Raw genomic sequence first — 27,566 nt, 5'->3', positions numbered from 1 at the left:
AATGGCATACAATAGTCACAAGGGTCTAGATAATGGCTTCTGCCCACAGACTGGCACCCTGAGCAGTCTATTCCATTCATTTCTATGTGTCTTGACATAAAAATGTTTAAATACCTGCTGAAATTTGCTTTTATGGAAGAAATTCTGAAGACTATGGGAAGGATAGTCTATAAGGAAACAGGAATCAACACAGAGTAACTACATTTCACTGCAAAAATGTTTCACAGCAGTATCAAAGAAGGTGAGAGAAGACACCAGAAGGATTCTTTAAATGTCTGAAATGGTCTCCAAAATCAAAGGAGCAGCAGGTACAGTCAAATGGCCTTACAGACAAAATTCTCTGTGTTTTTGAGGTGTTTGGAAAGATAGATTATAAACCAAAATGCATCCTTATAAACCAAAATGCACCATCTGTGCCTCCACATCAGTCTTCCCTCACCACCCAGGTGGAGCCAGAGGCAGAGGAAGGGGGATGGGAAAAGGTGAGAAAGGATTCTTTAGAGTTGAACGACAATCTGAGTGGTCCACTCATCAAGTTAAAAAGCAGCTCTCAAAAACATCTTTGGTAGATCTTGATAAGCCCAAGATCTTTCAGGGACCATGGGTTTGTGGATCACACATTGCATTCAGTCTATAAATTCTAAGGTTTCTTAATTTAATTTAAAAAAATGAAATAATAAACTTTGCAAACAAGTCCACTGGTGCATGATTAAGATAGTAATAATCTTGCCCATTCCCCTAGAACAGAACTCTATCAGTAGGCAGCTTGGATCTAGAGACACCAAACTTGTCACTGTTTAATCCCCCTCCCCCATCTAAGAGGATGACTTGCACTCTAAATCAGGATTGGCAAACGGTTTACTTAAAGGACCAGATAGCAAATATTTTTGACTTAGTGAGGGCCTTACACTCTCTGTTATGCTCCTCAACTCCATAGCACAGAAGTAACCATCCTCAATATGGAGAGAAATGGGCATGGAGTCAAAAGAGATAGATTTGGCAGTATTCCTACAGAGCTTTATTTATGGGAACAGAAATTTGAATTTCACACACAATATTATTTTTCTTTTGATTTGCTCTCCGCTCAAAAGCTGTACAAAGACAGGTGGTAGACCAGATTTGGCCTGAAGGCTGCAGATTGCTCACCCCTGGTCTAAATGAAAAAAAGAATTGAAAATCGCACACAGATCCAGGGGAACTCGTTTTCTTACCTTTCATCAAACCACGAGCAGTCTAAGAAAACATTCCTGGCACCCACGTCGACGAAAAGAGAAGATCAGGCACATGAGACTCCCACCAGTTTCAAAAACTATGATAGTGGATACTATTGAAAACATTCTCCAGACCAATTAAATGAGACTCTCCTAGAGGGGAAGGCTAGCCACCTTTAAACCGTGCTGTTAAAGGTGCCCACACTGCAAGCCTGGAAGTTGGCTTATGGCTCTGGGGTGGGCCCAGGCACAGGTCGTTTTTAAAGGTCTCTGGGTGACTCTAAAGCACAGCAGTCAGGACTGAGAGCATGGGCCTAGGCTTCAAAGGAGGAAAGTCCGATGCATGAGCCTCGTGGGGCCCATTAATTGTGCCCACACCTGAAAGCAAGTTGGGCAGGGGCTGCCCTCCAGCCAGCTCATGCCATGAAATGACGGGACCCTCCTTGGTCAGGTTCAAGACTTCATAGCTTCTCACCTTGAGGTCCACCATCCCAGTCAGTCCCCCTGCCCCACCAGTTCACATCTCAACTGCTCTTTTCCCAAAGAACATAACTTTCCAACAGAGCTTTCCATCAATTTCTCATACAGCGTCCGGATCTCCTGGGAAAGAGTTGGAAAGGTTCATTCTCCAGCCTCACCCCAGACATGTAAGTGGGAAACTCAGAGGGTGGGACCCAGAAGTTTGGGTTTTACCAATCCTTCCTGGTGATTCTGAAGCACATTCAAGCTCTGATAACGCACCGCACAGAGAAATGAAAAAGAAGAGCTTTTTGAAGACCTCATTTGATCCAGCAGCAATTGGTCAAACAAATGGAACAGTGGAGTAAAATTTGAAAATCTAAGACCTTCAGAATTTTAGCTCTTGATAACTTACTACACTCAAACTCTAAACCAAAAGGTAAAGAGGATCCTTTAGTCCAAAATGGAAGCTCTCTGAGATTGGCATCTGCTAAATTACATTAAAACGTTCTCTTGAGCTAGGTTTTATAAAACACACCACAAGTCCTGTCATTTCTAGGTCACTGATGTAGAACCTGCTTTGAAAATGAAACACAGAACCATCTATTATTGCTTAATGGAAAATTAAAACTCCTGTGAGAGGGTTTGGGGTTGGGAGGGTGCAGTGGGGGGTGACAATAGTACTCCTAGAGCCAGGAAGGGCTGGACCAGTCCAGACTGGGGAACTACCAGATAACTCACCAGCCACTCCGGGTTGGCTGGTTTTCAGAACCTCTGCTTCCTTTTATTTTCATTGGCGACCTTACCACCAAAAACGCAGGCCTCGGAGGAGCACTAAGTGTGGAGTCTATATACCAGTGCAATCTGAGCAGACAGCTCCAAGCAGGTTCTCCTCGCAGATTGTTTTCAGTTCTGGTTCCTGGCAGGTTTGCAGAACAGAAGGATGATTGTCACCGGCACAATGCTCTGAAGGTTCCCTGGCCTGTCACCATGCCTCCTCTCTCCCTTGGCATGCTGGGGCATGCTTTTATTGGCTTATGTTTTACTAGCCTAGAAACACTAAAATTTAAAGAGCCTCCCGTTACCAGGGACCCAACATTACCCAAGATTAAGGGTTTAAAATAACTTCCAGGGACTAGAAATGGGGATGTGTGTGTTGAACGAAGTGCTGCTCACTCCTGACTCCAGGATCTACTCCCTCACCCTCAAGAGCCACTCATTTTCTCCTCTACCTGTTGTCCCTCTTTTCTCTCTTCTTCTCTCTTCTCTTCTCTTTCTCTCTTCTCTGGGGTGTGTGTGCGTGTGTGTGTGTGTGTGTGTGTGTGTGTGTGTGTGTGTGTGTTGTGTGGTGTGTGTTTTCTACCAATTCAATCAAGTGATCCATTCAATCACAGTCTCTGTTCCAATATCAAGGGGCCAGAATTACTTAGGTCTGGCTTTGACCTGTTCGTATCTGGACTAGTAGAACAAATATCATTCTGATTTTGACAAAGTACAAGTTCTGTGACTTATATATTGGTGCCTGATGCTTATTAATCTCACCCTACTTACCTGCAAGGCTTTTCTGATTATAAATACATATACAAGTTTCCAGTGGTGTCTGATGAGGGCAAAGAAGTCTGAGTTTGTCCTCACCATAGGGTACATATTTCCACCATGGCCCAACCAAGTTACCAAGGAGACACCACTACATAAAGAGCTGGGAAGAGATGTAAACCCGCAGACCATTACATACGCCTTTTGATGCATTTCAAGTATGTATTATCATGTTTTATATCACTTGTTTAATTATTTTTGGACGAGTACCAGGGATTGAACCCAGGGGCACTTAACCACGGAGCCACACCTCCAGTCATACACACACACACACATACATACACGTACACACACACACACACACACACACACACACACACATATATATATTATGTAATTATATATATTATATATATAACATATTATATATTATATATGCTGGTAAATATGGTGGGTGTGTGTGTGTGTGTGTGTGTGTGTGTGTAAATTTTGAGACAGACTCTTGCTAGGCATAGGGCCTTGCTAAATTGCTGAGGCTGTCTTTGAACTTTTGATCCTCCTACCTCAGCCTCCCTAGCCTCTGGGATTACAGGTATGTGCCACCATGCCAGGCTTACAATTTAGTATTAATAATGTCTGTGTTGACGACCAACTCACAACATTTCTAAAAGCTTAATAACCGGCTCTCCCAAGCTGATAAGAGGTGGCTCCAGAGGACCACTGTGAATAACCTTCTCACAGTGGTCTCAAATTGTTTAAGCAATCCATCTTGGCAAGGTCTTCCAGGGAGTTCCATACAGAGGTCACACTACTAACTGGAGCAGAGACCCCTCAGGCCCATCCCTGAACAAGTTAGAAAGGGATGGAGACAGCTCCGCACAACATGTCCTTGCCTTCTGACTCATTGGCTTTAGGTATGTCTCTTTCTCTCCCAAAGACTAGGTGTATTCCTTAAGAATGGAGACTGACAGTTTATCTATGTTTGCTGATGTTTGTCATCAAAATGGTACCCAAAATGTGTGCATTACAGCTCAATCACCACACAGCTAGAAAACATGGCGGAATGACCTCTGGTTGGCAGTGTTCTAACTTGGACTGTAACTTCGTGTCTCAAGCCTCATGAAAACATTTTGTTGGATCAGAGCGGTAGCAGAGAGTGCCAGCAAAATTCCAGGTGCTTCTAGTGTGTTGGTCAAAGCTGCTCCAGGGCTTTAAAGCAGGTGACCCCCAAAATGAGGTCACCTGTCTGTGCATTTGGAGGCAGATCATTGCTATGTCATACTGTGTGTGTGTGTGTGTGTGTGTGTGTGTGTGTGTGTGAGCCTATGTGTGGATGTGTAAAGAATAGTGCTAAAATCTCTCAAGTCATCCAGAGAAATGGTATCAGGGGAGAATTAACAGAGGAGAATTAAGAAGTCTCTCAAAGACATTTTTATCTCAGGGAAAGTGGGGCACCACCCACGGCTGCCTCTACCCAGGAGAGAACCTGCTTAGCAAATGCTGATACGCCATGAACCTTAAAAGGCAGGTTCACAGAGACATTTTCTTTTTAACTTCAGTGAGAGAAACACACCACTAAATATTCTAAACTGCTGCTCTAAATTTGTCAAAGAGACAAAAGAAACAGCAGGCGCGTTAGAGGCACGGTCATCTAAACACACCAGACGGTACGAAGCCTGTCTCCTGGGGGGAAATTTTGAAAAATAATCAGTGCACAACAAATATTATTAAGTGGCAAAAGCAAACACAGTAAAATACAGGTGGAAAATATACTTTAGGCAGTAACCAGGCTGGAGAAACAAGACAAATAAGGAACTTCAAAAGACTTCAGACTCTAATTAGAAGGGCAATGAGAAGTTACTGCCGACCAGCAGAGAAGGTGCAGACTGCAGATGCGTCCAGGGAATGCAGAGAATGAAGTGCAAGCAGAAGGGGAAATATTTCCCAGATTCTGACCCTTATTCTGTTGTTCCTATTAAATCCAAACAGAAATCAAAATTATATACATAGAAGCACAGCAGGCTTAAGAAGATTTAATATTGTGTCAATATATAAAAATTGTAATCTATCCAAGAAATTAAATTGGACCAAGGTCCTCCCTGGCCTCTAACCCCCCATGTTCTATCTGCTGCTGTATTTGATCATGTCCTGCACTTGGAGAAACCCAGCTGCAAGGAAGGACATGACATGACAATTGCTCAAGGCACCCCCTGCGAGGTTCAAGGATGGTGTGAGTTTAAGCTGTGGGTCCCAGGCAGTGGGAACTCCCCACCGACTCTGCGGTTACCAGGAGTGAAAGTTGACCTCACAGCTGGAGGCTTGAAGTTTTTCCTGACTCAGGTAAGGAGAGTTCCTGGAGACCTGGTGTGACCTGTAGGGGGGATGCAGAGGCTGATCAAAGGTTCAGCTCTGCAAAGCAAAAATGAAAATGTCCTTGGGGTTCTGAAGGTGGGTTGTTTTATCCATATTTGGAGACACCGTGACTGTCACAGTGGGGGAGGGTATTACTCACATCCAGTGGGTGGAGGGTACAGATGTCACCAAGTATCCTATAGTTTAGAGAGGGGGTTCCCAACTCAGAAGGATCCAGCCCCCAATGTCACCAATGCTGAGATGGGGAACCAAGATGTAGACGGAGATGCAGAAATGGGTCAGAAGGATCAAAAGAACACAGCAGTGACAAAGGTCCATGGAAAGCGCAGAGGTATGAGGGAGGTCTCAAACGGAACCATCAGTGTGAGAATGTGAGTATGTAAGAAAAGGACAAAGCCAAGGAAATAGGATGAATCAGAAGTCATACTGTGTCCTCTACAAAATACTCATTGGCTCAACAAGGTCACATGGGAAGCTTGAGGTCACTCTTGAGGTAGGACATCCAAACAGTGTAGAGGGACTCAGTCCTGCGTAAATCACCTACAGAGGCTGCAGGGGAGGGGACGAGGCATGTGGTCTTTAGTTCAGCAGCTGATGGATTCTCAAAATAAACCTATTGGCATGTTTTAAGAGCATCTCCCCCGCCCCCACTCTGGGGAGCAGAAAGAGAGAAACTTTATGAAACTTGGAACTTAGCTTAAATATAAGAATTCACCAAGGAGATGCCCCTAACTATAAATCATACAAAGGTATGTGTATGAGGGAAAAAAATTATGAAAGAAGACAAAACAGAAATATTATGTTCTTTTAAGAGTTAAATGTAACTCCAGTTAAAATGCCAATGGGATTTTATTTGGAATAAGATATGTTGATTCCACATGTTGTGGAAAAATAAATAAAACAAGACCATCCAGAAAACCTCTGAGAAATAAGAGCAATGATACTGACTTTTATAGACATTAAATACACTCTGAAGCTTCAACCATTAAAAAGTGTGCCATGTCACTAGTGTATAAACAAAGATCATTAGAATACAATAGGAGGTTCCAAAATAGAAACAAGTATGTACAGAAATTTGGTGCATTCTGAAGGTGTCACTTTAAATTAGAAGGAAATGGATTGCAAAGAGATTTCTCCCAGAAAAGAAGACTAAAGTCAAACTCACACCTAACACTTTGTATAAAAATAAAAACAGATGGAGGGTAGGCCCCTACTTGGTAGGCAACTAACAAACTACATCCTCAGCCCCCTGCCCCTCTTTTTATTTTTGATCAATGAAATATATAAACACTGAAGATGAAGCTCTTAAAAGTACTAGAAGAAACAAACAAACAAAAAGAATCAGAAATTGCAGCATCAATATCCTATGAATATACTATCAAGAGCTTCTTCCTCCATCTTTGGCCTTCCACACTGCTGTCTGGGACCCTGGAACAGAAAGTGCAGACAGCTCCAGAGTATCTCTGAGTCAACTGTCCACATTAGCCCAAGGAGCTCTGTGGCCTTGGTTTCATTCTGCACCATGTCCACAAGTCTTTACAGAGCCAAACCCAACAGCAAATCTCACAAGCCCATGGATAGCGGTTGGTAGTCCAAATCTACTGAATTCTACCAGTGGGTTTTGTTTTTAACATGCCTTCGACAGTCTTCCTGAAACTGAGTACCCATGCTTCTTTTTTTTTTTTTTTTAGACAAATTTGTGTTCATTGACCCATGGACGTTGCAATACCATCATAAATCCCTACAACACCAGGCACACTTAGAAAGATTGTACTTTGGTTGCTTCTTATATTCTCATCTACTTTAGTGTGGAGCAAAGCCTTTGCACAAATTTCAAAGGGCTGCAACATTAAAAGGATTTCAATGGCTCAGTGTCAACAGTGGTGCATGGTGAGCTGAGAAATATGGGAACTGCTCTCTTCCAAAAGAGCACATACATCTAGCCCTTCTGTACCAGTACAATGTTTACTTTTAAGAACCGGAGTTTTTTGCTATTACTTTGGCTAAAATAATTTTAAAATACAGTTGAAAATGACACCTCTAAGTGAATTAGTAATGGGTGGACTTGATAAGGTCAGCACGTAGGTAGACTGTGAACATCTCTCAAAATCTGCTTATCTTAGTGTTTATTTTGAACAAATCACCAGAAAATGCCTTAGCAAGACATCCTAAAAATACCCAGAACCTCTAAAAATTCACAAAAATTTTACACTAAAATTTTAAAAATATATTTCTTCAAAAATACCATACATATCATTTTTATTTTTGCCATTACTCTTTTTTTCAGTAACTGTAATATTATTACTTATTTTGGAGAATTCTTTAGTTCTCATCAAATTCTTGTGAACATTACTTCTTATAAGCATTGCCCTCAATTCTTCTTTAAACATCAGTTCTAAGAAACACATACAAGCCTGCCTTGGGAACCCAGTTTTCATTTCTAATGACCAGACAAAATACATGAAAATTTCAAAGCTTGATGAAATCTAAAGATTTGACTTTTTGAAAAAGAAAATATATATATATCGAACTTAGGGTAATATATAACATATATTACATTAAATAATTTGAATATCATCTAATTAATATTTTATTTTAAATTTGCATATGATCCAAGTAACATTAAGACAAATAATAATCATCCTAAAACACTTGAAAGCTACTGTTCATTTTTATATAGAACTCTTATTTTATATCATTTAAATATTAACATTCACACAAATAAGTTCATGTGAAAACACAGGAATAAGCAGAAGCACGAATACTAATTAAATTTGTGATAAGAAAGAATTTAAATATTTTTTGCTTAAAAATGATAGCGAGGGCTGGGGTTATGGCTCAGTAATAGTGCGCTTACCTAGCATGTGTGAGGCACTGGGTTAGATCCTCAGCGCCACATAAAAATAAATAAAATAAAGTTTTGTGTCCATCTACAAAATAATTTTTTTTTAAATGATAGCAAAATTTCTTTGGAAATGTCTACAGATCAGTGGATGGAAAAGTCAAAATTATGAAACTCAATTTTTATGTAGTACTAGTCTAAACATCTTGATTTCTCAAACAGAAGGATAAAAGCTGAAAAAGGGAAGAAAAGAACAGTCTGAAAGTGTCTGCCATCTTTCCACCACTACCCTCAAGCCTTGTAACTATGCATGGTCTTATATTATTGCAAAGAAAAGCCACTCAGGACAGGAACTAGCATGACTCTAAGCACATTGCACTGGCTTTCCCAATTTCTGACAGCTAACCTTCTAGTAAATGCAGCTTAGGATTTAGGATTTCCCCAATGTCATACATTTTTTATCATCCCAGAATTTTCCAAAGGCTTATAGGAAACAACCCTATTTGATTTCACTTACCTCATCATTTTCCAAATTAATTTGAAGGCAGAACCCTCTCGCTGTCCTACAAATAGCAGATTAAGGAACATCATACTCCACTAGCCTTTCTGATGGGAATAGATTGAATATATTATGAGAAATATAAATGATACTATTTATATTTGGATGCTCAGAACAAACTCATAAGAGGCAGCCTCTATCTGGGTGCAATCCCGTGACCTCTCTAATAATCCAAAATGCAATTTTTCCCCAACAATTCATCATCAAGTGTTGTTGCTTAAGGTCTCTCTCCAGAAATACTTGCATTAAAGAGAGGAGTGTTAAAATCCCTCTTCCTCTCCAAAGGGAAGATTTGCTGGAGGATCTCACTGGAGCACCTAAGCTCTGCAGATCCCAACACCTCAGGATGCCCTGCTCAGCATATCTTTGGACATGGGCACCTGACCCAATGTCTTTCATTCCCGCTTTAATAAATGTAACAAGGTGTCAGCTCCACAAATGCAGAGAAACAACTAGTAAATGAGTGAACTGTTTATAAAGCAATTTGAGCTGCCCATTTGAAAAGAATAGAAGAGATGAGCTAAAGAGGCAAGATGCCCCTATCTGGCAAACTCATTGATTTCAGGTAAAGGACGGGTTTCCAATTTTTTTTTTTTAAGTAGCATAAACAGTGAAATGTACAACTGAGTAACTCTGAAAGACATTATATGAAAATGACTTTTCTTAAAATAAGGAAGAAAAGAAAATTATCTTTGACTACAAGTTTGCTAAAGTATGGCATTGTTACCATGATTTCCACATTTAAATGTGAAGTATATGCCTAATTTAGGTATGTCAAAGGGAATATCAAAAAACCAAAGGAAATTTAAATTTAAACATCTTATTTCTTGTTATTGCATTGTCCCAGAAAGGTCAGCAGAATATGAGCAAGAATATGCCACAGAATCTCAACTCTAACATTATCACAGATGCCTCTATTTGCAGGTGTCTTTCCCCTGCATTATTCTGCATTAAGTACTGTGTTAAAATGGGACTCTGAAAATCTCAACTCAGAGTTTTAGATTCATAACAAAGGACGCATTGACAGCTCCCCAAATACTCACTTATTTGGAAGAATTAAAGACATGCTGCTCTAAGAATTAATTCAGTCACTTTAATGCTTCTATACATAGCTCCTTCTTCAACGTCAATCGTGGGCTCAGTCTGTCTAAAGACCCTGGAGGAGAACACACGCACACACCCCTAACACAGCCCATCCCTCATAGAACTTCCGGAGGGCTTCCTGGATCCCAGAACACCAGGCTCCCTCAAAAGACCCTCCTCCCGCTGTGTTCCTGAGATGAGGCTCCCCTAGTTCCCACATAGCTCGGTGGCTTTCAGAAGCAAAGCAGGAAGAGGAGAGATGATTAGCAGTACCACCATGACTGCTCAGGTCTGCTTCAAATCCATAGCAAGATTGTGTGAGAGTGATAGTGAAGCCAACATAATTCAGAGAGGAAGGGTCAGACCACCATGTGTTCACAGCAAGGACTGTTGCACACGTAGCGTGTGTCCAACAGCGAAAGAACCAGAGGCTCCTCGCTCGCGAGGCAAGTGTTCTGGTGGGAGAAGAAAGTGAATCAATGCTGCATATTTATCAGGTTCTGCTGGACACAGAGGCAGAGACTGTGCTGGGAATTGGTAGTGGATGCTATTTATGCCCAAGAGTCTGGAAGCCTTCTCTGATGAAGATGTCGGAGAAGAACACTCCAAACCATGGAGAGTGCATGCAGAGGTGCTGAGGAGAAGTGGGTGAGCAACCCTGGGGATCAGCAGGTCCTCCAGAGTGGCAGGACCCAGGGAAGTGGGAAATGGGCCAGAGAGAGATGTGCCTACGGGGTGTGGGGGTCAGAGCCAACGGTGCCACATCTGACCCAAACGTGGGCTGGTAGCATCACGACAAGACTCAAAGGATACTCAAGATTCTGCCAACCTGAAGGGAAGGAAATAAATTCAAGGTTCACATTGATATGTTGGCTGTCTGATTGTCCAACATTTCCAGTACTTCTGAGAATATTCTAAGGAAGAGCAAACCTTCCACGCACACGTGTCTTCAAAATCAATCCGTTCCTGGCCATTTTCTCCCAGGCGACCAACTTCTTGGAGCCGACTGAATCCTCTGACCAGCTCACTAGCTCTCTGTCTTCACTTTATTCTGGAAATCTCTCAAAAAATTAGAAAGTATAATCAAACGAGCCACATATGTCTCTTTGTGAACGAAAGACTTCTGAAAGACCATTTAAAGGCCTGAATAAAAAAAAGATTTAAATCCATGGTGGCCTCAGTCTGCTACCAGGACAAAGTTAACAGAGAGCTTAAGAATGCAAAAAAGTAAATTTTCAGACGCCTGTCTGATGAAGGTGTTCAAGCGTGGATTGGAAAAGAGGTGAGAGCTAATCAAGCAAGCTGATCTCATCCTAAACACGTGTTAATTTATGAGGTGTTAACAGCATGAGGATTAGCCCAAGAAATAGCTGCTCACTTTATTAAGCAGGAAGAATCCAAATGTGCTACTCTCATTAGAACAGAAATAGGAAACGCGTCCTGCCAAAAGACAAGTAGATAATGACTGAAATGGGTTTTATACGGACAACACGCCTCCTAAGTGGTCCCGTCCGTTTGAAGTTCAAGATGCTGAATTAGGAGCCAAATCGTAAAGCTGGTTTCTCCAGCCTTCATAGGAAGGCATGCGCAACGGCTGGCTGCTCTCTTCTTCAATTTCCTCAGCTTTCACCGAGGAAAATTCCACTTCGATACTTCCTAAGGGGTATCTTTTGGATTTGTTCATTTCTTCTTCTCAGTGCTAATCTTATGGTTTTCTCCGCTGCGTGTCTACAGACCTCAAAACAATCACTTGCAAATTCCAAGGCACAAAAAAAATCAATGTACCCTAGTTTTCACTTATTGGAAATCTCCTCGAAGGTCATTGGAGTTGCAGAGTCCAATATTCTGAATATAATTTCTTGTGGTCTGGGATTCGTCGGTGAAGTTTTCTGTTGAACTTACATAAATGAAAAAAATCCCATCCTTTAATTGGACCCTACTACTTTTATAAAGTCTTTTCCAATCAGCTACTTAAAATGATGTCTGGAGCCTTTGAAATTCTCCAGCAACTGTGGCTTGTATTATTCATTTATCAATTTATTTTATAGTGCTTCTTGATAGCTCTTCTATTTCTGCATTTAAGTGTTATTTTAATATTTTATTATTACATTTTTCTATACTTGGGATTTAGCCGGATTTTTAAAACTTATAAAATAGGAGGAAATAAATATCTACACACACAGTTACCCACACCCAGACGCTGGGGGAGTGTTTGGAATATTTCAATTCCTCGGACAATGTGTTGATTAGGTTTCTTGACCTCAGATCAATTGTTGGAGAACAGTGACCAGCTGCTGCTACTGCACACAGCACTGAACCCCAAGCAACTAAGCCTTTCAGAAAATATGTACTCAGGCCTGAATAAATCAATCTATAAAGAAAATCACAATCTCCATGAAACTGAAGACACAAATGTTGCCATTGGCAGACGTGCACTTTGACATCAGGAAAACTCGCCTTTGAGTCTCTAGTCCACGGCTTATTGTTTTTGTGACTTTGTGTAAGTTACAAAAATTCTCTACAGCTCCCCCTCTGTGTCAAGATGACAGAATCTCCTTCAGAAGTTATGATGAGAGCTAAGAACCCCTGGCTGTCACATTCCTGGCTGGACACTAACAGGTGTCTGTCATTAGCCAGATGCTTTGAGGGGCAGGAAAAGTCTTGTAGACAAAGAGTGTTTCCTTATTGGGTTTTTAGTTTTAAGAAAAATCAGGGCTTTTGCTCTTCTTTGTTAGTTAAACAAGATCTTCCCCAGGCAATTTTGTGGACTGACTTTCCTTGTAAACTCATCTTACTCTTCTTTGGTTTCAGTCTTTTCCAGAATAATTTTTTCCACATATGTTTTGTCTTGTTACATTGCATTCCTATCGCTGCAAAGTTTTTGTGAAGTTGTCCGAGTACATGAGCAAGGTGAATAAGCTGAATGATGGATATCGACTAATCTCCTAAAGGATCACCCAATTTTGGAATTTTAAGTGAGCAGAAGTTATAAGCGAAAACAGCCCAGTGATCATGGTTTTCACTTTCCAGTCGATTACCATGCCACTAAGTAGAAAACCCACAGTTCCAACAGGACTCTATGAAGGAAAATATTTTCATGCTTTAAGCAAAATAGCACCTTATAAGGCTATTGCTATAGCATGGGATAAAAGAAATGCAAAGAATTGGGAATCAACTATAAAGCTCTCTACTTCCACTCTCTCTCTCTCTCTCTTGCTCATCTTTCTTTAATGTCATGATTTGATGATTTCACTAAATTTAACAGGAAACTGACAATTCCTGGAGAAGTTGAGATTTTCATCTTAGCCTTATCACTTTAAAATGATGTCTCTCAAGAACTTGGTCCATACAATTTTGCACACATTGGAATATCCTACATGACCCACAAGTGGAAGCTGTGACCTAAGTTTCCTTCTTCACAAGAGATATTGTTCTGCACCTGGTCTACAAATGAATGTTTTTAAATTGCCCTCCCCAAAATGCATTAACTTTTGGAATTGTGACTGAGTCATTTCTTTCAGACTTTTTCAGAAAAAAAAATGCTGATCCTAACAGATTTGCTTTCAAAAATCTGGATATGATTTCCATAACATTTTGGGGGCAGAATGCCAAATGCTTAGAAGTATTAAAGATATTGTAAATGACCAAGCAGATGTACAGAAAATGTTATCAACTATGAAAGTCACCAACTGGAAAAGTTTCACAATTAACTCTTGCATTTCCTTGGCTATGAATTTATCTGGATCAGCTTCTTCAATAAATCTGACTTTTAAAAATAATCATGGGGGAAGGATGAATGAACAGGTAGAATGCAGAGGGATTTTCTGGACAATGAAGCTATCCTATACGATACTATAAAAGTGGATACACATCATTACACACTTGTCCAAATCCATAGATCACACAGCACAAAAAGTAAAACTTGAAGTAAACTTTAGATTTGGGGTGATAATAATACATCTATGTAAGTCCATCCCTGTAACAAATGGATACTCTGGGGGAGATGCTGATTGGTACTAGGGGAGAGTGGATATGTGTGGGGTAATGAGTATACAGGATATTTCTTCATTTTGCTATAAATCAAAAGATACTTTAAAAACAAAGTATGGGGTTTGGCTTGGCAGTAGAGCGCTTGCCTAGCACGCACAAAGGCCTGGGTTAGATCCTCAGTACCACATAAAAATAAATAAATAAAATAAAGGTATTGTGTTCAACTACAACTAAAATATAAATACATTACAAAAAATGAAGCCTATTTCAAAACACAATTACAGTGTTATTAGAAAGAGGGAGAAGATTGATACCATTGCAGAAGTGGCGAGATTTGTCCTGTGACCTCTATAAGTATCACCACCCACTCTCCGTTCCCAGCAGGGTTTCTAGTTCGTCATCTAGTGGGTAGGTACACTTTGTGAACACTGATTGAACCATATAATTATGTTCTATGTGCTTTTTTATATGCAAATCGTAAACCAAAAAAGTTTTTAAATGGTTTTCAATAAATTATGGTGACAGGAAGCTCAGCAGTTACTTTAGTTCTCTGGCACAGTTAGCTTTACCAGGACATGTGGTATCTCCAAGGTTTATCCATCTATTTAATTTTATAGCTATCAAAATAGACTAGAGCTATAAATGTTTTATGTACATATTAATCTGAGAGATGTATTGAATCCTATACGTTTTGAAACACATGTCAAATTCATTACAGGCAACAATGATCTGGCTTGGGTTCACTTATGTATGCCTCTCCTTTCCCTTCCTCTCTCTTTTCCAACTTTCATCTATTTTGTACTTAGTGTATCATCTTCAAGATAGTGGACAGAAGAAGGAAAATGAGATCCAAGTCATCTAATGTTTTGTTACTGTAGTGGGTATGCCCAAAGTCTCTCATGATAAAAGAGGTAGATCATATTTCCCAAAGAAAAACTTGGTGCTTATCAATGGATTCCATGATTAATTCTAAGGCTCACTCATTTGCATGCCACTTGATGGTTGGGTCCTCGGAGCCCCAAATTCATACACTAAAATTCTAATCCCCAATGGGATGGTTTGAAAAGATGGAGACTTTGGTAAGTTATGTCGTGAATGAGATTAGTACCCTTCTAAAAGGAACTCCTGAGAGCTCTCCAGCCCGCTTTCCACCAAGGGAGGATCCGATGATAAATCAGCCATCTGTGAACCAGGAAGGAGACCCTTTTCACACACCAATGTGCAGTTCCACTGATCTTGGACTTCCCAGATTCTAAACTGTAACAAGTAAGTTTCTGCTGTTTACTAACTACCTAATCTATAGCACTTAAATATACAAGCTTGAATTAAATATACAAGCTTGAATGACTAAGGAACTTGAGATGTAATCAAAAATAAAATAATGACTCCTGTATGAGACCTATTAATTATGGTTTCATATTTGGACATTCAGTCAGTGACTGTGGATTTTCCCTTTTTCCTGCCCTGAATGTTGTATTTAAAAAAAAAAAAAAAAAAAAAAAAAAAAAAACCTTCCCCTTGTTTTGTTCTTCTCATTTTATTCCAGAAAGGGCTAATCTATACTTATGCACCCACTCATTTTTTGTTTGATTTCATAGAGTCCACCTATGGGATTCCTGTTATGTCAATAGGCAACAATCTAAATGACAGTAAGTATATTTTTTATCCAAGAAATTCAGTCTGGTTAGAATTTTAGATCTATCTACAGTACATAAAAATGGCAGATGAGTAGCAATGTGTGGGTGTGGATGTATGAATGTGAAGACAGAGCAACAGAGGAACAGGAGACAAGAGAAACAGAGGGCAAGCACAGGAACCCAGCTTCATAGATGTGTAAAACCCACCATTTCTGCATATCTGTCACTCCAACAAATTCTCATCCAGAAACTATCAACTTTGCATACACCTTCCATTGATATCCAGCCAACACAAATAACATTTAGAAAGTTTTTTAATGGCTATAAAGCACTTTTACATATATTACCTCATTTGATCATTATAATTGCCATGTCATATTGTAAGAAGATATTAATGCATTTACTAATTTATACAAAAGAAACTTTTCAGTAAATAACTTGAGATTGTGGCTCAGTGGCAGAGCACTTGCCTTGCTTGCATGAGGCACTGGGTTCAATCCTCAGCACCACATCAAAATAAATAAATAAATAAAAGTACTGTGTCCATCTACAACTGAAAAAATATTTAAAATAAAAATTCAACATGGGAAACATTGCTAGGAGTAGAGGCAAGAAAAATGGAGTTGTCAAACATTTGTTTGGTGGAAAATGTACAAAGGTACTAAGAATCCTATTTAAACAACTCCACTTTTTCATCTGACTTTTTCTTAAAACCTGGCAAATAAAACAGATCAAAAGGTTCAAGTCAAACCATTAGTTGGGGCTGTCAGCACATCTTCCACGATTAGAAATGTTTTTCTCTTTGTCAAGGTATACAATTAAGAATCTATGTTAATGGCAATATGGTAAGGTTGGTCTGAATTACCTAGACTGACTTTGCTCACATAATATTAATGGATTATTGATTTTTTTTCATTGTAGATCATCCTCCAAAACAATAGCAAAACTATTCTACTCTTAATTTTATGCAGTTTTTAAAATATATGACAGTTCTGTTTTAAACATGATCAAAGTTTTTTCCAGCCATACAATATTATTTATCACAAAATTGTCATATCCTGCATGAAAAATTGAATTGTGATGAATTATGAGGTTAGCAGATCTCAAGTATTCATAGACTTAATTAAAGGTCATGACTTTGTCAACAGAAAGTGCCTTTCACACATGTGATTAATAACAAAATTAACTCAATTTTTTGCTAACTTCCCCGTGTTAGATTGTGAGGTCCATATCACAAAGATGATAGATATTCTTAATCAGAAGTACCAGAGTTCTCATTAGGTACTCATTAAATCTCTACACCTTAGGATAACCTTGAGAGTTGCATTAGACACTAATGAGTAGATGCATTCATTGTATAACTCTTATTAATGATAATGGAATTTACATGCATGCCTCAAAGATAGCATGGATTAATAATAAAAATAATAACAATTGGAATTTCATAGCCCCATATCAAAATTAAAAATACGTATATTTGTTGATTTGTTAAAATAAAGCTGTGTACTTAAATGCCACACGTGGTGTGAAAGAAAAAAACCTTACTTGGAAGAAAAAAGCTTCAGGCATTTAAATTCTGACAATAATGAGTTAAAATTTCTAAAATCTGAATTTTAAGACTGAGAATAATCCTTTTAGAACAAAGCAATAATTTAGGATTCCGTAGATGTTACTGTTGAGTTCCTTAATGTATTTTGTTAGTAATAAAGTTGATGAATTAATAAACTACTAATCTCTCCTCTGTCCTTTCTATTTTGTTTATTATTGTTGTTGCTTTTCTTATTTAAAATATTCCCTTACTTATATGTATGAAGACACGAATTGTTATGAACATACTTTATATACAACCAGAGATATGAAAAATTGTGCTCTATATGTTTAATATGAATTTTAATGCATTCTGCTGTCATTTATTTTTAAAAATCAATAATAAATAAATAAATACATACATACATACATACAAATTCTCTTACTCAGAAATGCTTTGCTATGGGAAAGACATTCTCAGAGTCCCATGAGCCCAACTATTACTTCCTCTTGATTTTGAACATAAGTCAGAAAATTATTTAATAAATTATTATCCAAACTGTCCAGTTAATCTGCAGTAGAAATCTCCTAAGACTTCTAAAGAATCTACTTATGAATATTGCTGTCCTTTAAGAATTTTTTTTTCCTCCTTGTTGCCTAAATTGTCCTGGTGTACTTAAATTCCAATTCTTCTTGAATCCTTTTTGGGGATGAGGAAAACAAGGTTGCTATCTTGGAACAGTAGAATCTTTGATTCGATGAGATTATTCATCTACCGAATAGTCATTTTCTTCTCACACACTGCTAGCACTGAGAAACTCAGCAATAGAAAAGGGGGTGGATTGCAACTGTTGAGACATCCTTATTTATAATTAGCTGAGATCCACTCTGTGGGTAATTTCTGCCTAAAAGGTCTGGCTCTGAAAGATGAATGGAGCAAGTTTAATTCCTCTTCCACACAACAGACCTCAGGTTCACAGACTTGTTTCTGTGCTGATGTCTCTTTTTCCCACTGAATATTTGCAGTACCTTCAACCACTGCTCATGTAAGATAGGGTTCACCACCCACTGACCTCTCTGCATGATGTCAGAGGTGCTCTCCTGCTTCACCCGGGCACCTGGAATTCATCAAGCTCCTCTGGTGTGGGCTTCGGAGTGCAGAGAGCTTATTATCTTCTGTGAACTGGGAAACATTCTGGTCTCTATTCGTGAAGCCTAAGATTTCACTAAATCTTTTGTCAGCCTCATCACCTTGGATAACCCTCCACATCCACAGATACATTACAGGAGGGAATTGAGAGAACTTTTAACAGACCATCTAATCTTACCCCCTGATGCCCTGATCAAACAGCAGTGCTTTTATAGCAGTTATCTGGAAACTTGTATAAATGGGTCATTAAAAACACCGTCTTTATTGAAGCACTAAAAAGAGGAAAAAAGATTGTTGAAGCTTCCCTTCATTCATTCTTACACTTATGGATTCTTATTTCTTACTGAGCTGCAACCATGTATCTGACTGGGAGAGAAAAAAGAACAGAGCCCTGGGTTCATCTCAGCTCCCTGGATTCTCAGACAAGCAAATCAACAGTGACAGACTGTGTGCCAAAACTATGACCAAGGTGCATGACAGTGACCTGAGAGCCGAGAAGAACACCCAACCCAGCCTACATCAGATGAAGGGTCATGGCGGCATCACAGAGGATCTGAGTTAGATTTTAAAGAGCAAGCTAAGAGTTCTCCTAGCTCCCTCTCTCCTGTGCCTAAAAGTGTATGTTGGTGTTAAAAGATTATGGAATACATTTAAAATAATACAAATTTGAAAGTTAATGAATCAATGGTTTATTAACAAATTAATTAGAAATAATGAATATTTCATGTCCTACCCATTTGGAGATAACAGATGGACATGTTTGTAGAGCAGTAAACATTTGTTTAATGATAGCTTGAACTCAGGAAGGCGCAACAGGCAATGGAAATAGGCAAGCAGTAGGGAGGAAGGCCAAGCAGACACAGAAGAACCAGCTGATGCTGCTGTTGTGTTAGGGTCTGTAAACAAGTCTAGATGGTGCCTGGCAAAATACCAGAGGGAGTGGTTTGTGAAGTAACGCCAGCGAGCCATTAAGTGTAGAGATTTCTTATTGGTTGACTGCTGTATCTAGTTTATGCTAATTAAGATAAGCTGTGTGGAATGTATAAATACCTCTGTTGTCCTACAATAAACAGCTCCTATTCCTGCTGTATCAATGTACACAAGTTGTTCATCACCCCCCGGTTATTTTGCTGCAGCCGGACTGCGGCACTGTTGCACAAGTCTAGGAAAAAGAGAGAGGGGAAGAGAAGGAGGTCAGATCTGGGAAACACGGAGGGCCACACAAACATCAGAGGTAAGGCTACAGCTCCTAATTCCTTCTTGCTTGGGTGAGCAGATGGCATTTCCCCACCTTCAGATTAGAGGTGGAGCAGGTTTTGAAGGTGGGGAGGTTGACTAGTCAAGTTCAATTTGGATTCAATGTAAGCTGGAGCATTCATAAAAGATGTCTGCAAGACATGGGCCATCCGTTCCCAGTCTCTAATGGAGGTAGATCTCTGGGTTCATCGAAGGGCATAAAGGATCATTGTTGTCCTTGGTGTGGGTGAGATCACCCAGGGAAATTACCTGGTGTGGTGAGAAAAAGACCAACTAGGAGACTCTGGCAACACAAGTACCCAAGGGGCAGCCTAAGGAAGAGAAGTCCTCATCTGGACTTCAAGAGCCTCTGTACCAGATGAGGGACCGAATGTATTAGTAAGCTGAGTAAAAAGGCCCAGCTGAGCAGAACTGAAAACATAGGCCGGTCAGAATAATTAATGGGTGGAGGCTTCTTGTATTTATCTCTATTTCTGAAAAGTTCTACTGTCTCACAGACTTTAATAATAAAATATGAACTTTACTCCCAAAGACTAAGTATTTCTAAGAGATCAGCTAAAGAACATTTTCTTAACTGTTAACCAATTTTTGGGGTGTCTTTTTCATATTCGGTTTCTCCTCTCCATACCCCTTGATGCTGAAATTTCTCTCCATTTTTTTTTTTTTTAGAAAAGCTGAGGTAGAGGAAGAGTCCAGATATGGGAAGTTGAGATGGAGTTTGGATCTTATTCTTTGTGAAATAGAAAGCTCTGAACCATTAATACCCAGCATCCCTCACACTGCAATGTGCAGATTCTGTAGATAAGCTTCTGTGGAACAAGACGCCTTCCTTAAGACCTCAGTTATGCAGAAACTCAGGGTCAAGGACCCTTCTAGATAGCTGGCAGCTCACCACTTAAAGAAGCCAACCTTCCCCCTACCCTATTACCCTTTTAATAAATTTTTTCCCTAAAGCCTGCCTACAAATATTCTCTTCCGACGTTTCCGACCACGTTGTATGCCAGAGGCGCTCCCTCATTTGAATACTGTCAAGTTTCCCAGCCTCTTGGTGTCTGTGTCTCTCCTCTGCCCTCCCTCTTCAGACCTCATCAAGTGACCTGGATTGTATCAGAACCACCCCTCCTTGGGGGCTCTAGACCCCATCCCCTGCTCCACTTACCTTCAGGTAGACTTTACCTGGCAACTGGCAGGAGTCTGCACCTGTCTCTTTTGCATCCTTACATTTTCCCTCATAACTAGAACGTTCCCTTTAAAATGCAGTCCTACGAGGTCACACTCCACAGAGGAGCTCACGTGCCAACATCCTGACCAGCCAGGCACGACAAGGTCATGAGCAAGGGGGGATGGTTCCTTCTGTCCCCTTTCTCACCTCCCAGCTTCTCCTCTACTAATGCCAGCTCTCTTCTTCCCCCATAAACCGACCACGTCAAGAAGGCCGGCGAGCCCGCCCCGTGTTGGAAAACCCAGAGGTCATCATCCACAGCCACGATAATCTGGTCCTCGCCTCCCGACAAACACCCACTTCCGCTGGCCACCCCTCCTTCCTGGAAGGCTCTCTTTTGGTTTCTAGCACCACACTCTCACTGGGTCCCCCTCTCAGCCCCTCCTCAGGTTTCCTCTGTTCATTCTCCCCCCACCCCTGCTAGGCTCCCCACTTTTCTATCTAGTGTGATTCAGACCCCAGATTCTTGCTGGGTCCTCATTTCAGTAAAGGGCAGCACCACCCATTCACACGGCTTCTCAGGAAACGTCTGGGGGTGTCCCCTGCTGCCTCTCCCTTCCCTCCTTTCCACTCCCCATGTACAGTCAGGGCAAATCTTGTCAGGGCTACTCCTCACCACTCCCCATCTCCGCTGCCCCCACCTGGTCTGGGAGCTCTACTAGCCTGCCCGAGCTTCGCTGGCCATTTTTCTAACTCTACTTTTGCTTCTCTGCAATTCAGAGTCATCTTTTAACCTCTTTCAAATTATGTCAGTCTCCTGAACAAGACTCTCCGGCTGTTGTCCACGTCACACAGAATGAAGTCCAAGCCCCCAGGGCCCCAGCCTTTCCTCCTGACTTGAGCTTTCTGGGAATTCCCTCTACTCTACTCGCCTTAGGCACAGGAGACGTCTGTTCTTGGCTATCACAAAGCCAGCCCCAACCCCGCACCTTTGCATTCACTGTGGTCTCCCTGGAGCCCCTGTCCCTCCAATCCAAACAGGAATCCTCTTCTCCTCATTCAGTCTCTGAAACATTCCCAGATTCAAGAGTCATCCCTAGCCATCTTCCCTAAGGCTCAGAAGCTCTAAGTTGGGTCTCTATCACACTTTTCACCATCCAAAATTCATCCAAAAAATTCATCCTTTTATTTACATTTCACATTGTTATGTATCTCTCTCCACTAAGACCAAACCAAGTGCCTTGTCTATTTTAGTCACTGTTGGATCTTCCCAGAGCCCAAGATAAAGAAGTGCTCAATAAATAATAAATCAATGATAAACCAGGGGCACATGCTGCCTGGCTATGATCCTAGAATTCCTGACAAATTGAAACAGCTTTTATGGAGAGAACCATGTTCTCCCTCAAATGATGAAACCCCTCATAACCCCGCTGAGGTCCATGAAAACCTCTGATTTAAAATTGTAAAGCTGAGCGAGGAGCCTAAAGAAATGTGTTTGGACATGCGATCTATACAAAGGTTGTGTAAAGACATTTACGGGTGACCTCTCCCAATAAAATTAAATCATCCTTAGAAGTTTTAAGTGCTGTTGACTATTGTTATACAGTGGAGGGGTCACAGGAACATTAACAAGAGGTCTAATTTCAGTTTTAAACTAGGAAAACAAACTCTGTGGAAATCACCCAAATATACCTCAGTGGGAGGCAAGGACACGGAAAAGTTTAGAAACTTAAACTGCCTGCCTACAAGCAAGCGTCTAAGTGGCAATTAGTTGCAGCCCCGGGATTATGACCCAGTGTGATGTCTGGGGGCCCACACCCTGGGAAACAAAGGCCCTCCAGGAGAGGAAGCCTCCCGCACAACCGGAAACCGGTCAAGCATTGTCCTCGGCAAAGCGGTCAGATCATTAGACCAGAGTCCGGAACTCGTAAAGGGTTCCCAAGCGGGAGGTCCCCCATGTGACGTTCGCAGGTCCCTCCCTGCCTGTGCATCCATGGTGATGAGATTTCCTGGGGTGGAAGACAAGGGCTGAGCACATGTCTTTGGGGAGCCAGTTGCAGACACCAGGTGGAGAGTTGACAAGGCTTGGGGGATGCTGTGAGCAGAGGAAGGGGCTGGTGATTGTCACTCAGGCCTCCGGCAAGAAGGAAAAGGGAGCATGGGGATCCAATTTGGGACTAACAAGCAGCACAAACTAGATTTGCAGTAAAAATGACAGTGTGATTTCTCAATACCGCAGCAGCAGCAGCAGCCACAGCTGGACTGAGCAGGAACTGCTGGGCTGCGGAGAGCTCAGGGGCTGCACAGGTGGCCCAAAGGCCATGGACCTCAGGGAGCCACAGGATGCTCAGAACTCACGTCTTCTCCTCTGAAAATACACGTCCATGGTTACTGTTTCCTCAGAGGGTTGCTAGAGGAATTTAACATCCTTCAGCTCTGGGGAAGGACCTCATAGAAACAGCTGCTATTCACAAAGGACTCAAACTGTAGTTTGCATCCACTTTCCCAGTTCTGCCTCTGTCGGCATTGCTCGGCCATCACCTCTCAGCCCACCTATTTCTAGCTCCTCTTTCTGTTCCATCAACTCAATATTGGTTATCCTTCTATAGGATCCAGCACTTCCCAAAACTGAAAATATATGCATTGTTTATTCCCTCCCAATGGTCTCTCTATTGTGCTGTAAGCTCCATAAGGGTGGGAACAGGCACAGCCTAGCTTATGGTTCAACGGATTCTGTCTGCATCCCACTTCGGTGTCTGTTGAATGTTTTGAGTGACGGACTGGTGATCTGACAGTCACACCTGCCATTGAGAGATCACTGAAGACATAAGAGAAGATCAGGGTTTCTGCATGAGGAACACTAGTAAGTGTGAACTTTTAAGTAACTTTGCTAAGACTGTTCTTTCCTTACTTCAGAATGATCAGCAAAGAAACACTGACCAGAGACCATTTTCTACTGCTGTGACCTCTGCAAGGTGACTGCTCTGGGCCTCCAATCTCTCAACCAAAAATGGAAATCACAATGGCAAATCCACTGGAATGTGGTGCAGTCTAGATGTTATATGGAAACCACTTTCAAATATAATTTTTAAGCAAAAGTAATCATTTTAAAAACAAATGTGGAAGGTAATCCAAGGTACAGAGCAAATCCAGTAGAGATTCAGAGAATGCACTATTTGCTTTGCCCCTAGAAAGTGCCCGGGAAACCTTATCAGATATTGCAACTCAGGGGGCCACTGCATCACAAGCACCAGTGGTTGGACTGTCACTTAGAACCGAGAACATGTGACTTGCCACACACATGCCTCTCTTTTCTTGCTTTCTTCCTTGCATTTAGCTGAGGCTACTTAACAAGTTCTAGATCAAAGGGCGGGGGAGGGAAAGAGTGTGTGACTTTCCTCCAATGGAATGTTAGTTTTCATCTTAGAACAGTCAAAACTAAACTTGCATCTGTTTTGGCAATTATGTAAGTCTTAAATAGTTAATATTGTATTTTAAAGAGAGATTCAAGTAATTAAACACAAACAACAGACATGAAAGAACTCACCCTGCAGCACTGTTCCACATTATCTTACCTAAAATTTGTATGTAAAACTGAATCCTGTCTGGTGATAAAACAATCAATTTTATTTGAAAATATTGATTGTGTGGTTGATGCAGGGCCATTTCCCAATGGGAAAAAAAACCACTCAATAAAAAATATTATTTTATTTTATTTTTAAAATGTCTCGGCTTTATGGAGGTGAGATTGACAAAATGGTACACACTGAAGGTATACGACATGATGTTTTGTTATATATTGTGAAATAATTACCAACTGCAACTAATTAACATATTGGTCATCTCTCATAGTTTCATTTTCTGAGTGTGGTGAGGATGTTTTGAGTTGAACCGTCTCAGGAATTCTCAAGCATACAATACGGTATCGTTAATGATAGTCACCATGCTATACCTTGAAGCTCCAGAATGGATTCAAAAAATTATAAATACAAATCTTAAAACAGTATAATGATTAGAAAGTCACCATGAGACGCACAGGTAACACTCTATTTTTGTTTGCTTTGCGTCTTTAGATTCCCCTGTTGTGGGGAGAAAAGGGAGGTGTTGGCTCATTGCACTTCTGGGCAACTGAAGCCTGTCCTGTGATTGACATGTTTTGCTTCTCTCCTCCCCAGCAGAGACCACTCAGCTCTGCTGAGACTCGTGCCTCTGGCTAAGCTGACTGGTTCTGGCTGTCACTCTCTGCCTGGTTCTCCTCCAGCCTTTGGGTTCTCTGCCTGCTTTTGAGGGGCCCCATTCTCCTTGTCTCCCTGGACTTCTAGATAAACAGTTCAGTTCCAATTGCACCCAGGGTACCATATAAATACCTTTGCATTGTTTCATCTTTGAGTTTGGCTGATGGCCCCTGCCTCTCACCTAACGGAGTCTGCAGTCTGCCAGAGTGAGTGGCTGTTTGTTGTCCACAAGTACATCCATGAAGTCAGCTTGGCAGGTGACTGAACACCCCACCAAGAGTGTCAGGAGGGGTTTTCCCCTTCTCAGCTGATCAGAAGTGCTCCACACACAGAACTCGCGCACTGACACGCAGGCAGTCCGGCGTTTGAGGACATATCTCAGGGATGTCCAGCTAAGATTTCCTCTTAGGAGGACAAAACATTTATCCTGAACAAAAACTCAAAAAATGTACCTGGAACAATACCAACAATACCGCTGTCTCTCTTCCAAACCTGTCCAGGTACCATGGGGAGACATCTAAGAATTGGAACCCACACACTTACTTGATCTTCTGAGTTTCCAAGTCTGAAAAAACAAAGTGGCACCAAGCCAGATGGAGTTTAAGTCTAACCAAGCTGATCATCCACAAGTTCCATTTTAATGGGGAAAAATAACAAGTAGGAACCCTATTTTCTCAGGTTGCTCCGGACAAGGTACAAGAGAATATCGTTGCAGTGGTCTCTGCGGTGCCTTTGATGCCAGCCCCGTACAAGCCAAACCAATGGCCCTTCTCTTAGCGAGGAGGTCTGTCGTGGATCCTGACTACTGCTCACTGCTCCCCAGTCAGCCTTTATCAGAGGAGCGGAGGAGCTGGCTGGGATCAACTCCTTCCCTATAGGCTCTTCACAGTTGTCTACGGCACAAAACAAAGCCCCCAGGGGTAACATGCTAAGTGCCAAAAAAATGAACCAGGGACAACCAAGGGCGACTCTAGGGCCTCACTCAGCCTCTGGATCCCGGAGACCGGCATCACGCCAGAGACTGACAGGCAGGCCTGGTCACTGAGCAGGGAGCATCTCCCAGTGAGGCCAGAATTAGACAGATAGGCAAGGGTCGACCAGAGAACAGACAGATTGAAAGGCGCATGCCTTCAGAGCCCTTCCTCCACCCTTATCAAGATAACCTGCCCTGTGCCAACCTGCTGCTAAGGTAACCTGTCCCTGGGATTGTCCCTCCCTACAGGGAGTGGTTAATTATGCCCCCTTCCTGCCCACCTGTTCCCACCCTTTGGCATCCCACAGAGAGATTCCTGGGCCTAGCTATGTTTGTAGGAAGGAGAGAGATGAGAAGAGAGCAGGAGAACAGAGGAAGCCTGGGCCATATAAAAAGGCCAACACCCTCACTTCTCAGGATACCAGGACACCAGCCATGGCCCTCTTCTCCCTCTGGAGAAGTCTACATCACCCCTTTTTAAATGAACCCTGCTGTATGTGCATGCCTCCACGCACTTCTCTAATATTTCACTTCAACACCTGAGGAAGCAGGACTTGTCACTGGTACCAGCGACAGCACCAGGCTTCTTTGTTATCCTCACCAAGAACAAAGGCTGTGAGCAGAAAGAAGGAACGGGGAAGGAGGGACAAATTAGGAGGAAGTGTCCTGATCCTCAAAGGCCACAGAACAAGCTGGTCTCAAGTAGATGGAGGACTCTGCTCCCTGTCCAGCTGCTGGCCTTGAGCATGGGACTGCGGGGTGGCCTCTGAAACTCCTGACCTTATTTCCTTTTACATTTAGTTGGAAAGAGTATGGCAGTGACCCAAGCAGGGACACTCAGCTCCAGTAGAGATTTGGATTTGGAAAGCAAAAGAGAAGAGTTCACTCTCTTTTTGGAGGCCATGATCTAGGGCCGGTGGGTACACTAACAGCTGAAGGCCACTTGCTGTCATCAGCTTTTGTGTGATTTTGACCAAAAGCCCTGACGAGAACAACATAGAGGAGGAAAAGTTTATTTTGGTAGATGATTTCAGAGGCTCAGTCCCTGGTTGGCCAACTCCATAGCTGTGGGTCCCAGCTGAGGCAGAATATCATGGTGGAAGGGCAGGGTGTGAAGGACAGTAGCTCAGGACAGGTCAGCCAGGAAGCAGGAGAGCGGGAAGAGCTCTGTTCACCAAAAACAAAATATAAACTGCAATGACACACCCCCAGGGACCTGCCTCCTCCAGCCACACCCTCCCACCTCTCTGTCTACTATTACTGCCCAGTTAATCCATTTCAGTGGATTAATCTAATTGTTTCATCTCTGAATGCTCTTGCATTGTCTCACACATGAGCTTTTGGGGGACACTTCATGTCTAAACCATAATGCCACTGCTCTAAGTACTTCAAGTGTGGAATGTGTTGGGTCAGGTCGTGAATCACTTTCCCCCACCAATCAAGAAAGCGGAGAGAGCCACAAGGGAGATAAATAAGAATGAGCAGATGCACGGGGCTCAGATGTGCTGCCCGACTGTCTTCATTGGCAGCCATGCTGAAGAATATGCCCACTCTCCCACATTGTTTAATTCT

This window comes from Ictidomys tridecemlineatus, chromosome 6, assembly GCF_052094955.1.
Source record: "Ictidomys tridecemlineatus isolate mIctTri1 chromosome 6, mIctTri1.hap1, whole genome shotgun sequence".
Lineage (NCBI taxonomy): Eukaryota > Metazoa > Chordata > Mammalia > Rodentia > Sciuridae > Ictidomys > Ictidomys tridecemlineatus.
The sequence above is the reverse complement of the archived record's forward strand: the minus strand, read 5'-3'. Positions refer to the sequence as shown.